The sequence below is a fragment of the Euleptes europaea genome, chromosome 8, assembly GCF_029931775.1.
Source record: "Euleptes europaea isolate rEulEur1 chromosome 8, rEulEur1.hap1, whole genome shotgun sequence".
NCBI classification, from domain to species: Eukaryota; Metazoa; Chordata; class Lepidosauria; order Squamata; family Sphaerodactylidae; genus Euleptes; species Euleptes europaea.
Genome location: NC_079319.1, coordinates 44,460,011 through 44,476,765, shown reverse-complemented (window position 1 = coordinate 44,476,765; position 16,755 = coordinate 44,460,011). Strand labels below are relative to the sequence as shown.

The following is a 16,755-nucleotide window of genomic DNA, read 5'->3' as shown; positions in this document are numbered from 1 at the left end:
TTTTTTACTTCATTTCTATCTGAACTTGAAACCACCGAATCAGGCTAAATTCGGCTGTTTTTCAGTTCCGACAACCAAATCGACAGCCCTAGTAGTTATACTGTGTATTATTCTGAAGCATTATCTAAAATTCTCAGTATAAACACTTAAAATTTTCAAAGCATACAGTATAAAGTTCAGCTCTTTCTCTTTGTCTATGTGAGCATAAGAAAAATATTTATAAAAATAACAAAAGGAATTTTTGTGGCTGCGTGTTGAAATACTGTGTGATAACAGGAGATTTAGCCAGCTATTATATGCAACACGCCCTTGCTTAATACTTTCTCATATCATGGCTCACGGCGCTACTTTTATATTCTTTCCTACTGAGAAGAGCATTGAACAAAAAATGTAAAAGGTTTTCATTTTTGTGGCTAGAGATATCTGTAATTAACAAATATTACAGCCCTTGCGGCATTAGATTGTCCATGAGGGCTCTACTCTGTCAGTGCATAACTCACATTATACCTCCTTGCCTTTTCATTAGTTATGCTATTTTTAACAGTTTAACAAGGAGACAATGAAACCGATGTTCCACACATTTGATACCCTACGCACACAAAATGCAAATTCCTTTTTATAAATGTATGGAACCCTAGACACATTGGCTGTATAAATAAATAAGGATGCATGCTTAGTTGTCTTCTAGAAAACTTAAATAAAGTGATTATAATATAACAGTTTTCCCCTGTGATTTTGAGTGAGTGATTGCTGTAGAAAATTGCTCTTTTGCCAGCTAGAAATAGAGTAGCTGGCAAAAGAGTAATTATAAATTTAACCTACATCACAGGGTTGTTGTGAGGATAAACTAGAGAAGGGGAACATATTGTAAGTCACTTGGAGTCCCCACTGGGGAGAAAAGCAGGGAAATAAATGAAGCAAATAAATGAATAAATTTAAGGGATATTTTTGGTCTGACACTTTATAGCCCCATTTGTACATTTATATACCACTTATAGGGGGGCTTAAGGACTTACAGGGATAAAGGCAGATGCCTTCCCCTGTCTGCTCCTGTTTTTCCCCTCTTGTTCTGTCTCCCTGATTACCCATTCATCCAATCTTACAGGTTAACCCCTTCTCAAGCCTCCCAATTGCTAGATTTCCTTCCCCTTCTTGAATCCACCAAATTGCTTGGTTCCCTCCCTTGTTTTCCCTTACTCCTCCCCCACTTTTCATACAGCATTAGGGGTTGCTAGGAACCCAAGATATCAGTCAGGTTTTTTTTCTTTTGCTAAGTCTGTGCATATACAAAATCTGCATGCACAAATGTCACAGATATATTAGTGGTGGGGAGTTGAACCTCCAGTTACTCTCTCACTCTCTCTCACTCTCACACACACACTCACACAAATCTTGAAAGTTCAACTTTGGCAAAATTCGGCCTGTTTAAATTCAGGACGTGCCGAAGTCCGAACTCCCCCGCTTCGAATCTGCGAACTTCGGCGTGAGATCCGGAGTTTGGGGGAAAATTCGGGGGCCCCACGGGCCTTCACGGGGCTTCCCTGAAGGCGCACGGGGGGCTCTTTAAAGAGATCTGCGCCTCCCGACCCCCCGCGCGCCTTCACGGGGCTCTTTAAAGAGCCCCCCGTGCGCCTTCACAGGGCCGGGAGGTGCAGATCTGTTTAAAGAGCCCCCCGCGCGCCTTCATGGGGCCCCCTGAAGGCGCGTGCGGGGGGGAACAAATCTGCACCTTTCAGCTGGAAGGCGCAGATCTGTTTAAAGGGCCTGAATTTGCCGAAATTATTCACGAACACCCCGAACTCGCCAAATTCGGCTCCCTGTTTTCCCGCCTTTTTTGAGTTTGGTTCAATTTGAACCGAAAAACCGCCGAATCAGGGGAAATTCGGCTGTTTTTCGGTTCAGGGCAAATCGACAGCCCTACGGTGGTCACCTTAGAAAACCAGATGGCTGCAGTGGCTCGGAGTAATTTTGTCCAGCTTTGGCTGGTACATCAGTTGCTCCTGTTCCTGATTCAGTCAGATGTAGCCACACTGATTCATGTAGGGTTGCCAACCTCCAGGTACTAGCTGGCAATCTCCTGCTATTACAACTGATCTCCAGCTGATATAGATCAGTTCACCTGGAGAAAAAGGTTGCTTTGCCAAGTGGACTCTATGACATCGAAGTCCCTCCCCTCCCCAATCCTCACCCTCCTCAGGCTCCGCCCCAAAAACCTCCTGCTGGTGGCAAAGAGGGACCTAGCAACCCTAGATTCCTTCCATAGTTAGATCTAGACTGGACTATTGCTATTCCTTGAAGAGTGTTCAGAAGCTGCAGCTAGTGAAGAATGCTGTGGCTAGACTGCTGATTGGGGCTAGTTACCAGGAGCATACGACCCTGATACTACAACAGTTACACTGGCTACTGATCTGCTCCCGAGCCCAATTCATAGTGTTGGCTTTGTCCTTCAAAGTCCTATATGGCTTCGGACTGGGATATCTGAAGGACCGTCTTCTCCCATATACTCCTGCCCAGGAATTAAGACTGCAGGGAGAGGCCCTTTTGACTGTCCCATCAATCAAAGAAGCTTGTCTGGTGGGCACGAGAGGGTCTTTTCATGACAGCCCATCCAAACAACTTCCCCAGGGAGGTTTTCCTGGCCCCTTCATTGTCAATCTTCAGGAGGCAGTAGAAGACAGTTTTATTTAGGACTGCATTTGACTGACTTGACCCATTTAGTTTTTATTTATTGGCAATCTTAATTGGAATTTTTGAATTGTCACTTTTTATATGTTTTTGTAATTGTTGTTTTATTCATATTGTTTTTATTGTGTCTTTCATAAATTTTTTTTAAATATTGTAAGCTGCCTTGAGTTCCATGGGGGAGAAAGTCAGCTAATAAATGTTTTACATAAATAATATATAAATAAATAAGCAGGCTTAAGTTTGGGCTTCTAATTGTTGGCTACAGAAAAATAAAGCATCTCATATGTCTCAGTGGAAAACGGCCATGGTTCAGTGGCTTTACACATGTATTGCATGCAGAAGATCCTAGGTTCACAGTCCCTGTCTTCTCCAGGGACTCAGGTTAAACGAACTCAGGTTGCTGATCCTGTGAAAGATCTTTCTTTGCCTAGTATCCTGGAGAGCTGCTCTCTGTTAGAGTGGACAACACTGAGTTGCCTCTTAATTGTCGCTTCAGCAGTTCTGAGTCATTGAATAAGGAGGGCAAGTGCCAATCAGGGACACAGAAAAAAAAAAGAAGCATAGAAAGACATGAAAAAACTTACGTCTTATGTACCCCTTTGGGAAGTATCCAAGTGGCTTAACATGTTGGCCAAACTTGAAAAATATTTTTGAAGGCACCTTTTGATACTATATTTGACCATGCAGGATCATTTACTTATTTCATTTATAATTTTTTTGCTTGGCAAATTCTATAAAGTGCACTTTTTTTGGAGGGGGGCATATTTCACCTAGAATATAAACCTCCGCAAGCCAAAAGCATGAAGCCCTTATAAGGAATGTACGCATTGGAATAATCTTTGAAGGCACAGCTTTCCAATGAAGGTTAGAATATTTCTAGCTTTACATTTATAGCCAGGGAAGAAAACTGTTGGCACTTAAAACTGGCAGCGCTGCTATCCTTTTAAAGCCCTATATCAGATTACTAATACCATGTGATGTCTTCCATAAAGCTGGATAACATTCATATCAGTTTGTATCCAGTACAAAGCTCTTCATAAATAAATAGGGCTAGAGGCATGTTTTGATGGCAGAGGGCAGCATTTTGCTCTGTTCTCATTGAAAGATGGCCCTGGTTTAGTAAAGATATGTTTTGCTGGCAAAAACTCCACCGTCATCTGGTTAAGTGCTGAGATGTTGAGACATGAAGCTCAAGCAAACATTTTCAGCTTAATCTTGAAGGGAATTGATTTACTTTGTAGCATTTCAAGGCTATTTATTTTACAGCACAGAAGCTTGTTTGTCTCAGATCACTGTGACTTGCATTAAAAAAACACACACCAGGATTTTAGAAGAAGAAAATAGCTAGGCAAAACCAGGACCAGATCTACATTTTTTTGAAGAGGGACAAAAGTACAAAATGACACCTCCACATATTATATATATATAATCAACTATATCATCAACAACTCTTTGAAATGATAGAATAAATTATGTTGACCTCTATGAACTGTTAATGAATAATTACACTTTTTACATTATATTATCTATCTATAATATTTTAATATTCCCTCAACCGCTCAGCACAAATAAAAACCCAACCCAAGGTGAAAGGTTTTCAGCCTAGCCTTTTCCTGGACTTTAAAAAAAATACAGCACACATAATTTTGATGTGGAAAACACCAAACACACCTCAAGCTCCTTCGTAGTCTGATAAAGGACATCCCCCCCAAAAAATCTGGTAATTATGCTGCTAGAAGGTAAAATATAACTAAACTAAAGCTACTGTACTTTAGCCACTGGAAAAGACTTACTGGAAAAGACAATAATGCAAGGAAATGTTGAAGGCAGTAGGAAAAGAGGAAGACCCACCATGAAATGGATTGACTCAATAAAGTAAGCCACGACCCTCAGTTTGCATGCTCTGAGCAAGGCTGTTAACAAGAGGAGGTTTTGGAGATCATTGATTCATAAGTCAGAAATGACTTGCACATAACGCATGTGAACCTGCCCTCCATTCTTGTTCTCCCCCCCTCCTCCCAAGGTATAAAATCAGGCTCTTTGGGGAAGGCCTATCAGATGAGAAGTCAGGTGTACTCATGGCCTTTGGCAAAGCCAAGCATAACACAGCTCCCAGTTTTACAGACCAGCACTTAAAGGGGTGGGACTTGATTTGAACTTGGGAGACTGTTTTTCTGTATTCATGCCTCCATTAGCACACAGTTTCTTCCCTGATCATTCCAGCCAATGCATACAGTTTCCCCCAACCTGGGTTACTTTGATCCTGACTGAAACAGGGAATAAAGTAGGTTAAAGCGACCATGCATAAATGACTGTAATCTCTTTTTTAGGATTAGATTGTAAAATAGAGCAAACATTAAGGCCTCAACAGAATTATTTCTAGAATATGTATGGGTCTGAAATACCTAGGTATAAAAAGTACACCAAGAAAACGGGCATACAGAAGTCAAGAAAAGGGAATACTAGCAAGTAACTTCTTTAATAATACTTAGAAAGTTTGACACTCATCTTTACTTCTGCACTCTACTACCAATTTTGCTATTCTCAAACCAAAAACTCCAGGAAAACTTTTAGCCCAGCTCTACATTCATACTTCTGATGAAGGACACAGGAGACACAATGAGAGTCATGTGCCCATCTTCCTTTGCAAGGTAAGTCTTGACTCTGAAAGCATTTTATTATTTAAAAAATGAGTAAAAATAAAGACATGAACATAAACACCAGCTAACACCAGCAACTAGTTCTAGTTTAAATTTTAATAGCGATGGTGGGGGATCTCCTACTAACAACTGTGGTTAATATTTTTAAGGCTATCTTCAGAAACTAGGATTGTTAGGTTCCTTTCCAGTCTTGGACTACAATACAACAAGCAAGATCTTTTAACTCTACAATTCTCTGATGCCTTTTTCAGTTTATGATACTCAGCTGCTAGTCTCACTTGATTTAACTGCCAACTCTATACCACAGAATTAGGCAGAATAAAATCTCAAACCTGAGTTTCTGCATTACATCTTTCTTGTTGTGTTTTATGTGGTAACAAAGATAACTCTTATTAGAATAGTTTCAATGGAGCAGAAATATAAGCACTCAAAATACAACTCTCCCACGTACACACACTATTTAGCATATTATGCCAATCAGAAACAGGAAGTGGAATATTATATGTGCATGTTTTCTTTAAAAGAGTGACATAAATAATACATTCTGTTCTTCTACCACATACTTTTTGTTGCTTTGTCTCACCAAACAAAATGCTCAAATGACATTTCATTAAAGAGGATGAGTAATTTATACTAGTCAGTGACATAAAAGATCAACATGTACCAGAATAACATGAAAACAAGAAAACATACCCAGTAAAATGTGATTCATGCTTGTAAAAAGCCTTGGTTTGCAATTCTTTTTTACACCTAATGCATTAACAATAGGCACAGACCTGTAAATTTTGTTTGAACTTTACAATCAGCCAGTAAAAGAAATACAATGTTCAAAATGCTTGGTAAATTTTCCCTCCGGAATCTTTCCGAATATTGGTCACCACCCTATGAATCAAAGGTGTGTTTTTTAATTAACCCGTTTGATATCAAATTTATGCCAAGAGGGCAATCCTAAGCAGGCCGCTCAGAAATGGGTCCCATTCTGTCCAGTGGAACTTGCTTCCAGGAAAGCATTCTTAGGATTATAGCCTAAATATAAAACAATAGCCATAACACGAAAAGTGCTTTTGCATTCTTCAGCACTCATTAAATGGAATCCAGAATACATGAAAGTTGTATGCTTACTTAACTTTGTTTGTAATGGTTCATTTGTCTCTTAAACATGAAGTAGTAAACCTATACAGCATACACCATTATGGTTGCCAGGTCCCTCTTCTCCACCGGCGGGAGGTTTTCAGGGCAGAGCCTGAGGAGGGTGGGGTTTAGGGAGGGGAGGGAATTCAATGCCATAGAGTCAGATTGTCAAAGCGGCCATTTTCTCCAGGAGAACTGATCTGTCAGCTGGAGCTCAGGTGTAATAGCAGGAGATCGCCAGCTACTACCTGGAGGTTGGCAACCCTATACACCACCCATGCACACTTGTCCAAGCGAAGTACAATTTGAAATTCAGCAACTCTGTCCTAGTCTAAGTACAATTCAGGCCTCTTATATTTGGCATATTTATTATAGACAGAATCTTATATCATAGACAGACAGTGCAGCAGTCTTGTCCTGAATACACTGAGTTGATTCAAATCACCAAAAGTGAAGTAAAGCTGGACTTTCCCGATTTGAGTTCACTGAATCTTCCCAAATTCTGCTCTTTGGGATGTAAAGGGGGTCATCATGAACAGAGATAAAACGGATACCTGCAGCGGAGTGGGGAATTGCCCCTCTAATTCTTTACAGAACTCTTCATCACACTGGATGCTCAGTACAAAACAAACAAACAAACAAAAAAGGATGGAGGAGAACAAAACCTTCAAGTCATGATGGGAAAACCTCTGGCCTGTAGCCTGTAGGATGAAATACAGGATGAGTGCAGGCTTAATCTCATTCGATAATTTTTGTGGGACTGTTTTCAGGCTGCACCTCTGTACAAGGAAGGGAAAATGGCAGCCTCTGTTTAAAAATACAAAAACTACAAGTTGAGCAAAAATCTACAGTGCCAAACAGAACACAAGGGTCCCTCCCCACTCTTCAGCTGGTGGAAGTACCGTTGCAATGCAACTAGGGTTGCCAGGTCCCTCTCTGCCACCTGCAGGAGGATTTTGGGGTGGAGCCTGAGGAGGGTGGGGTTTGGGTAGAGGAGGGACTTCAATTGCCAAAGCAGCCATTTTCTCCAGGTGAACTGATCTCTATTGGCTGAAGATCAGTTGTAATAGCAGGCGATCTCCAGCTAGTACCTGGAGGTTGGCAACCACAGAAGGGAGGGACTTCAATGCCATAGAGTCCAATTGCCAAAGCGGCCATTTTCTCCAAGGGAACTGATCTCTATTGATTGGAGATTCGTTGTAATAGCAGGAGATCTCCAGCTAGTCCCTGGAGGTTGGCAACCCTAAATGCAATACTATGTGCAGTGCCATGTGGGATCATTAATAACACAGTGGGACTCAATACACTTCTCTTGCTGTTGCTCATGGGCTTGCTTTGAAGACCTCCTCCCAATAACTGGACTATTAGGGTTGCCATCCTCCAGGTACTAGCTGGAGATCTCCTGCTATTATGGCTGATCTCCAGCTGATAGAGATCAGATAACCTGGAGAAAATGGCTGCTTTAGCAATTGGACTCTATGGCACTGAAGTCCCTCCCCTCTCCAAACCCCCGCCCTCCTCAGGCTCCACCCCAGAAACCTCCTGCTGGTGACGAAGAGGGATCTGGCAACCCTATGGTCTATCGACCTGGCTAGCTGTTGTGATTGGAATGGCCTTTCATTGTTCCTCCTTTTATCCCCCCTGCTTTCTCCCTGATGAAAGGTTTGTGGAATACAGACTGCTTATCTCCATTGGTGCTATGAAGGCTTTCAAATCTTTGTGTGAGCTAAGCCCTGTGGTACAAGTATTAGTTGATCCCCTTCTAGCAGTTGTGCCATTATTAGTTCTACCTGATTGCCTGGCTGTGTGGCTGTGTGTGTAAATGGATGGTACCTTGCATACATGTCTAATGGGGGCAGAGGACATGATCAGTTCAACTGTTTTACTGTGTTTCTGTGAATCCCTAATAATGGGACCATCCTGTTTGTCCCTTCCCTTCATCGCCCACCAAAATCCTCCACCCATAAGGAAAATATAAAAATAGAGATTTATACTTCGTGTATTATACTATACAAAATGAAGCTTTGGGCACGAAGTATACAGACATGGAAGGCCAATGTGGATAGGAAGTCTGCACTAATAAATATACCCATGGGCCATTTCCAATGTCTATCATGGCACAGATATATACAGAAGGATTCTACAATAAATTCTTCAAATATAGTCCAGTCCATCTGTCATAAACATTAGGTCCAAAGGGCCACAGGTGCAGACTGAACTAAAAATTATACCAATCCAGAGATAGCTTCATGCATTTTGGAAAAGGGGGAAGGGGAGACAAACATAACAAAAATATTTATTTCCTCCACCCCTGGAAAATATTTCTTCTGCAATTACATATTATTCCAATGATTTATACAGGGTAGCCATTCTCTCCCCCACGCTCTCCATTTCAGAGAGAAAACATTGTGCTTATTTCCCCTCAGATGTTCAGTAATTTGAGGGGAAAAGATATTTTAACAAAATGCCAACGACCTAAGTAGGGCTCGCCAACATCCTGTTTACCAATATGACTGTTATGATGAAACATATAATATATGAGTAGAAATTCTTATAACACGGCAGGAGTTCTATTTGTAAGCGTATTGATCATCTGATACATTTATAAGTTTGCCAGTAACTATTTCTAGTTTTTTCCAACTCAATGGTGTTAGTTTTTTAACTGTCACTATATACTTAGAAAGTTCTACAAAAAGTTCACATACCTTTTGCCATTATTTCAATATAAATAATATATAAATTAGAATGACGTCAGCCCCTTTGAGCGCTCTTTGGGAAGAAAGGAAAGGTATAAATGAAGTAACTAAATAAGTAAATAACATCTATACAGGTGAACCACATTTTTCCAACCATTCAGAATAATTTCTGGGTGACGACCTCAGTAAGCACAAGGCTGCAACTAGGGCTGCAAACAAACAAAAGTTTGGTGAAAGGTGATATAATACTACACATAACCTGTCTGGCAATGAAGATGTTTGTTTAATCCAGCTTCTCTTAACTAGGTTGTGGTGTAATGGGAGATGGCGACGCTAGGGTTGCCAAGTCCCTCTTTGCCACCGGTGGGAGGTTTTTGGGGTGGAGCCTGGGGAGGGCAGGGCTTGGGGAGGGGAGGGACTTCAATGCCATAGAGTCCAATTGCCAAAGTGGCCATTTTCTCCAGGTGATGTGATCTCTATCAGAGCGAGGTCCGTTATAATAGCAGAAGATCTTCAGCCACCACCTGGAGGTTGGCAACCCGAGGTGACACTCAGAAATCACCCCCTCCCTCATGCACAAACAGTAAAACTATTTGACTTCACCCGTCCATATGTAGGAAATAAAAACATATGGGATCCATCTGATTCACTGTGCATGGTTCTGAAGTTGCAAACAGGGTTTTTCAAATAAAGGCGCACAAAAACCTTCATTCACTTTAGGGCCATGCCAGTTTTTAAAAATCAGCAATTATATACATCCCTATGAAAACAGGAAACCGAAACTATTTGAGTTGTTTTTGTTCAACCCTATTTAAAAGTAGAAGGAAGGAAACTGGCAATCTCATCAGATCTCAGAAGCTAAGCAGGGTTGGTGCTTGGAAGGGAGACCACCAAGGAGAACTCTTCAGAGGAAGGCAATGGCAAACAACCTCTGGTCCTCACTTGCCTTGAAAGCCCCTTGCTGTGGGCGCCGTAAATTGCCTGCCACTTTATGGCACTTCACACACACACCTTTAAAAAGAATCCATTCTCTACTGGCAGTCATGGGAACGTGGTCCAGAGTTCTCAAGAATGTTTAATCATCTGGCAGGTTGCTTTTATTTCCAAGCTACAGATGGAGAGCTGAAGATAAAAGACAGTATTTTTCAACGGCACCTGATATGATTAGGTCTGATCCCGAGCTGAAAGTCTAGCTACACATACATATCCAGCAGTTCTTATGGCTTGAACCCATATCCTCATCTCTATAGAATGGGAATACCTTAATATTACAAATGGATAAACCCAGCAGTCTGGCAAGTAACCACAGAATTCCTGCAACTTTCCAATTAACCATCTGGGAACTAATGTTACAAAAAAAGCTTTTGGCCCCTCTTTTTGCTATGCAAGTTTGATTTAAGCATACAAATCTATATTCCCCCAATAGCACATATGGTCCTTAGTCCTAGGGCCCATAGGTACTGCTTTGGAAATTAAGCCATTCTGTAGCTCTCGACTTGCAAAGGATCCGTTTTGCTTGCCAATATGTAGTGCTCTTCACCACATACTGTGTCTTAGAAAACCTCTTGTTGCGATGCAAATGTGATAGTTGATTTTCCAGGATACAGTATGCAGGAGTGAGCCTCATAAATCAGACAGCTGGACCAACTCCTGTAACTACAGCCTTGACTATCTTATGTACGTTGCAATACAAATTTCAAATGGAAAATGAATACCTTTGGGTTGAAGACTTTGGCTCCAACTTACAGCCTCTGAGTTTTTGAAATGCTTTCAAGCAGGTGCAGGTAACACCTGCTACAGCATAAATGAGAACAATTCAAATCACTAGACAGATTAATTTCAGAGAAGTTATATATAGTTTTGAGTGCAAACTTTCTTATCATTAAACAGAAAGATATGTTAATTATATGTAAAGAAGCATACACTCTGGGGTACATGCTCACAGGTTAAATAACACATGCTTCAACTTCATGCTGCAATGAAGTCAGGGCAGACTGTATCTAGAGTCCCCCAACAAAACACGGATTTTAATTTTTATGTACATTCCACGTATATGTATACACAGTTGCTCACAGTTGCTCCAATGAGTCAAAAACAGAAGAAAATAGGATAGTTGCCAACCTCCAAGTACTAGCTGGAGATCTCCTACTATTACAACTGATCTCCAGCCAATAGAGAGCAGTTCACCTGGAGAAAATAGCCGCTTTGGCAATTGTATTCTATGGCATTGAAGTCCTCCCCTTCCCAAACCCTGCCCTCTTCAGGCTCCGCCCCAAAAACCTCCTGCCAGTCGCAAAGAGGGACCTGGCAACCCTAGCATAGGATCATATGCTATAGATTTCCTGCTGGTGCATCAGTACAATGAGCAAAATCCAACTTCCACACTGGTATATGAACCATGGTGCTACTGTATGGACAGGATTGCTGAACCTGTTTCTTACACTATTGTCAGTTTGAAACATCCCAAGAGCTGGGACCTATTACAAACAATTACAGCCACTTTAAGGTGTACCTTATAAGCTTTTGGAGCTCATCAGGGTATAATGAATGGAGCTGTAGGTGAAGGTTCTGCCATGCAAGATACCTTTTCTCCTAAACAGGTTTCAGAGGTCACAAAGCCCCAGGCAATGCAAATGCAATCACTGAGCCACTCTACGTACTCCTTAGAGTAAGCTCCAGGTTTATTTTGTTCTGGGCCCACATAATGCTGGTGTTGTGCCAAAAGAACTGTGAATATGACAAGCCCTTAAAATATGGTATTTGGCTGAAGTCTCTCTTTATCTATTCATGTTATTTTTATCAGCAAATTTTAAGGCATTTGATACTCCATATGTTACAGAACAGACCAGATGTTTATGTAATTTGGCATGTAAACAAAATTCATCGAAGCAACACAAATAGTTGGCCTATTGCATTCTAGGACAAGAGCAAAAAGTAGGAATGTAAACAAGGAAGTAATTGGTTTCAAACTTTTCTACAATTACCAAAATTCAAGAGGGAAAATGTCACACCTGAATAGGGGTAACAGTTCATTAATAGGATTGTGCTTTGCATGCTGCAACAACAGAACACTTTCAAGGTGCACACACACACACAATATGTGTAAAACACTGTAGAACAGTCTGACAAATTCTATGATAGTAAATCCACATGTTGCCCCCAAAGTATTTAATTTATCCCAGTTGCTCTTTGTTCTGTACCCACTGTACTCAATATACAGTTGCTCACTGATCTTCTCCCCTTCCCAACCTAGGACCCACCTTGAATTCCCAGATGCCAACATGGGACCAGAGAGCCACAAGCATGTGACAAGAAGTCACATGGCAGTATGGCACTGTCATGTACCATCAGAGTCATGTGACAAGGAAGTAGGGAGCCAGCTGTATAACCTAACTAACCAATGTCAAGGCAAGGACAATAGGCAGCACACAAAGAGCTGGGGTCAGGAAACAGAAGTCAAGAACCAGAAGGTGTACCATGGTGAGGAACAATCATCCACACGATTGTTCAGTGCTCTTCACCTATGCTTGAGATGTGAATTTTCTTCTCGTGCAAAACCCCCCCAAAAGCCCTTTCCCAAGGAGAAGGGGCCCTGCGCTGCAAACACATGCACAGAGCATTGGAAGACCAACTCGTGGGTTGGGCCTAGCCAGTCCATGCAGGAGAAAAAGAGAGAAGGAAATGGAGTGCATTTGCAGGGAGACAGGGCTCCAAACATCAAGCACATACATGGACTACTAGAGGACCACCTTCTGGTGGAGAAGGGCAAGGAAAACAAGGGGATGTCTGAAGCTGCCTGCCCTAAAAAGGAATCTTTTTCTGAGTGACTTCATCTCGTTGTCCTGCTGCTCCTGTTATAGGGTTGCCAGGTGGGTGGTTTTGGCAGGCAATTCCTAATTCATTTATTGGGAGCATTTCTATAGGTATGCCTCCCTCAGGAGATTGTCATTGTCCACTAGGGTTGCCTACCTCCAGGTGCTAGCTAGAGATCTCCTGCTATTACAACTGATCTCCAGCCGATAGAGATCAGTTCCCCTGGAGAAAATGGCCGCTTTGGCTATTGGACTCTATGGCATTGAAGTCCCTCCCCTCCCCAAACCCTGCCCTCCTTAGGCTCCGCCCCAAAAACCTCCTGCTGGTTGGGAAGAGGGACCTGGCAACCTTATTGCCCAGTGATGTGATCAGGCACGGCCTCCAGTCACACTCATTTTATTGATTGATTTGGAGTATTTATACACCCCACCTTCTCAGTCAGAACCCAAGGCACCATTCAGGCAAAATTGGGGCACTGGAGACGGAATGCAAGGAAAGCGGCCACAGCTACCAGGGCACAGATCATGTCAGGGACTGAGACAGTCTCCCTTCAGAGAGTGTGCAGGGTGACTGTTGGCTTCATCCCATTAGGCCACACAACGTGGTGGGATGTGGCCTCCTCATTCTCATCCCCAAGCCTTGCTGAACATTTCTCGGGACCAAAACAGAATCATTAAATAGTTTAAAATAAATGAATAAATTTAATTACAAAAATTTAAATCAAATAAACAGACTGGACTGTTTCATGTGTGTTTTCCATGTCTATCAATGTGCTCTGGTCATAGTGATGCGTGCTTCATAAGAACTATAATTTTTAGTACCGTTTGCATAATTTTAACTGTGGCTGGCAACTTCATGTTCTCTATATAATAGGCACAGAAACTCCATTTCAGCACTCCACACTGACATCTAGTGGATTACTTATGGAAGTAAATGAACTCAAACTTTGATGAACTCCAACATCCAGTACAGATATCTGCCTTGTCACACAACATAGTTCAAAGTTAATAAATTTAACTACAAAATTAATACACTATCAGAAAAAACCCTCTAAAAGCAAAGAAAGTAATTTATACCGGTGAGATCTAGTTTATTTGTGGATTTCTCCCAGTATATTCTAGATTGCAAATATTCACGTGTATTTGAGTGCAGAAAAACCAAAATAGTGGGTTTTATAATATTTATAAAATCATCTACCACAATTAGGCAGGATGAGAATTTTACAACCGATATGCTCACAAGGCAAACATGCCTTGTTTGAACACTAGGGTTGCCAACCTCCAGGTAGTGGCTGGAGATCTCCCACTATTACAACTGATCTCCAACTGATAGAGATCAGTTCACCTGGAGAAAATGGCCACTTTGACAATTGGACTCTATGGCATTGAAGTCCCTCCCCTCTCCAAACCCTGCCCTCCTCAGGGTTGCCCCCCCCCAAATCTCCAAGGATTTCCCAACCCGGAGCTGGCAACCCTATTGAATACCCTCAGTTATATACAAGGTGGCCTCCTGATCAGAGCTACCTTGATATTTCCTGACAAAGTTCATCTCAAGCACAGAACCATGCCTGACTGCTTTTGTGCATGCACTGTACTCCCTTGCACATTGCTGTCTGAAGCTGTTTTTGCCTAGTTCAAGAACTAAATAATCTCATTTAGCAGTATCATGGCCATTCCAGTCCCTGCATTGAATATCAACATACAAATGTAACATATAGTTGGAATTGCTTTCTTGCTGTCCATCTCCTCTTTGTGCCTATGCAATCAGATGCATTCTTTAAATTACTGCTTTTGGCACCTGCACAGTTCATAGCATCTATTCAAGAATCATCACAAGAACTGCTCACTGCTCACAAGATTAGCTAGGTTCATGAGTAGACACTAACAGCCCATTCCTGAGGCACGCCGGCGGGTGTGCCCAAAGCCCTTAGGAGGCTGACGAAGGCCTCCGCCGGCGGAGGGGCCCACAACGCCCTGCCACCAGTCCCCGGCCACCGCTGTGGCAGTGCTGGGCCCGACCGCCGCCACCACCTTCCGCCGGCCTCCGGCCACTGGCACAGGCCACAGCTGCGAGCCGGGAGGCATTCCCGGGGCGTTCCGGCACCGGCTGGGGGGCAGGGCCAACTTTAGCCAGCCTCCTGAGCCATTTTGGCTCAGAAATGCCCCCCTTTTTTGTTGTTGAGATACGCCAGCTTTTTTCTGGTGTATCTCCCGTGCAACCCTATGGGTTTTTTTGCGCTGGGTAGAGGTTTCGGCACCGCCTAGGTTGCCTCCTAAGCCCTGCACAAGCATTCCTCTCAGGAATGCGCTGTAATTGAACTAAAAAATGTCAAAATCTATTTATTTATTTTTACTATATGCCCTTTCAAAGATTGGAGATGGTGGGAGAGACAAACAGGTGGTAGCAGTGATAAAGTCTAATTATGCAAGGAAACAGTGTAGTCATGCAGATTTACATATCCAACTTCATTCAGACACATCCAAACAGCTTGCTGAACAACTGGCTCGCTGCTTATTACCTGTGAGCAGAATATGAACTGAACTGGCAGGTGTTTGAGCATGCCTAACTACAATAAGGCCTCTGCTACTTCCCTGCAACCCTACACATTTTCTTAGCACATTGCATAACATGTTTAATGCAGTAACTGCATTAAACAAAGATCTTCAGTGGGAAACAAACTAATATATTAATCTATTTGATTTTGTAAAAGCAAACATGGCTTTCTTGTTTATCAGAAGGAAAACATTCTGAGTTAAGCACAAAATAAACATTTCCGATTAAAAGAACATGAGGAAACATTTGGCCTAAAAATGTACGATTTAGAAAAGTTTCATTACAATCCCCAACCACAACTATAATCAAACTTATTATTTCTGGAATACCTACACTGTCTAGGGTATGCCTATTCTTAAGGAAGTAGCTCTAGTTTGACTGCTTTTGCAAATGAAATATTAGTAATACTAAAACTACCATTCCCCCGGTTTCACTTCTTATGCATAATACCTTTCCTTCTATCTTTCCTAAGGGTAGCATCATCAGACAACATAGCTTCTTCTTTGAAGCACCTCCTTTAAACAACAACATTAATTATATTAGGTATGCTATCCTATACAAAAGAAGTCAGAAGTTTTCTTCAAGTTTAAGTAAGTGCATCTAAAAAGGTGGGTGGGGATATACCAGCAGAATTATCAGAGGCTGTTGACAGATCAGGAGGCTTTTTTCTGGGTGAGTGCTGGCAAAAAGATACAATTACAAGGTTGTAACTGTAAAGTATGCCAAGCTAAATATATACACATAATTCAGGAATATAAAATTTTCAACACCTTACCTTTATGTGAGGTTTTGGCAAGGTTGTCCCAAAGGTCACTGGCTCTTCCATTTGTCGGTTGGTTCACAGTTTTCCCTTTTGTTCCTGTGTTTTTGAGATTGACAAAGAAAGCTGGATCCGATTTCCTTATTTTCTAAATTAAAAACATAAGTATTTCATGTTACCTCCTGCGTTTTGCAACAGCCCCCAAATGTTTTGGGTTGCTGTCGTTGTTTTTAAAGCCAAACAGAATCCTAACGCTTTATGGTTTCACACACTAACAACTTTGTGTTGAAAAACAGTCCTTTGAGGACTCTCACAAACTTCAGAATAAAAAACTCTATTGTGAAGCAGTGGCAACTCATCACAATCGTCATTTAATTTTTGTCAACTCTATGCAAAACATGCCCTGAGTCCCCCCCCCAATTTTTCTTCCTTACCTCTGGTTTTGCAGCAAGGTCCC

General features: G+C 41.8%; 1 protein-coding gene across 1 annotated transcript in view; it reads right to left on the bottom strand.

Annotated features, from left to right (window-relative positions):
• ST18 (ST18 C2H2C-type zinc finger transcription factor) overlaps positions 1-16,354 on the bottom strand; it is a 220,013-nt gene extending 203,659 nt beyond the window's left edge. Inside the window, exon 1 of the mRNA XM_056854242.1 lies at positions 16,314-16,354. The gene's annotated coding sequence lies outside the window, so the exon portion shown is untranslated. The remainder of the gene's footprint in view (positions 1-16,313) is intronic.
• Positions 16,355-16,755: the final 401 nt, after the last annotated feature.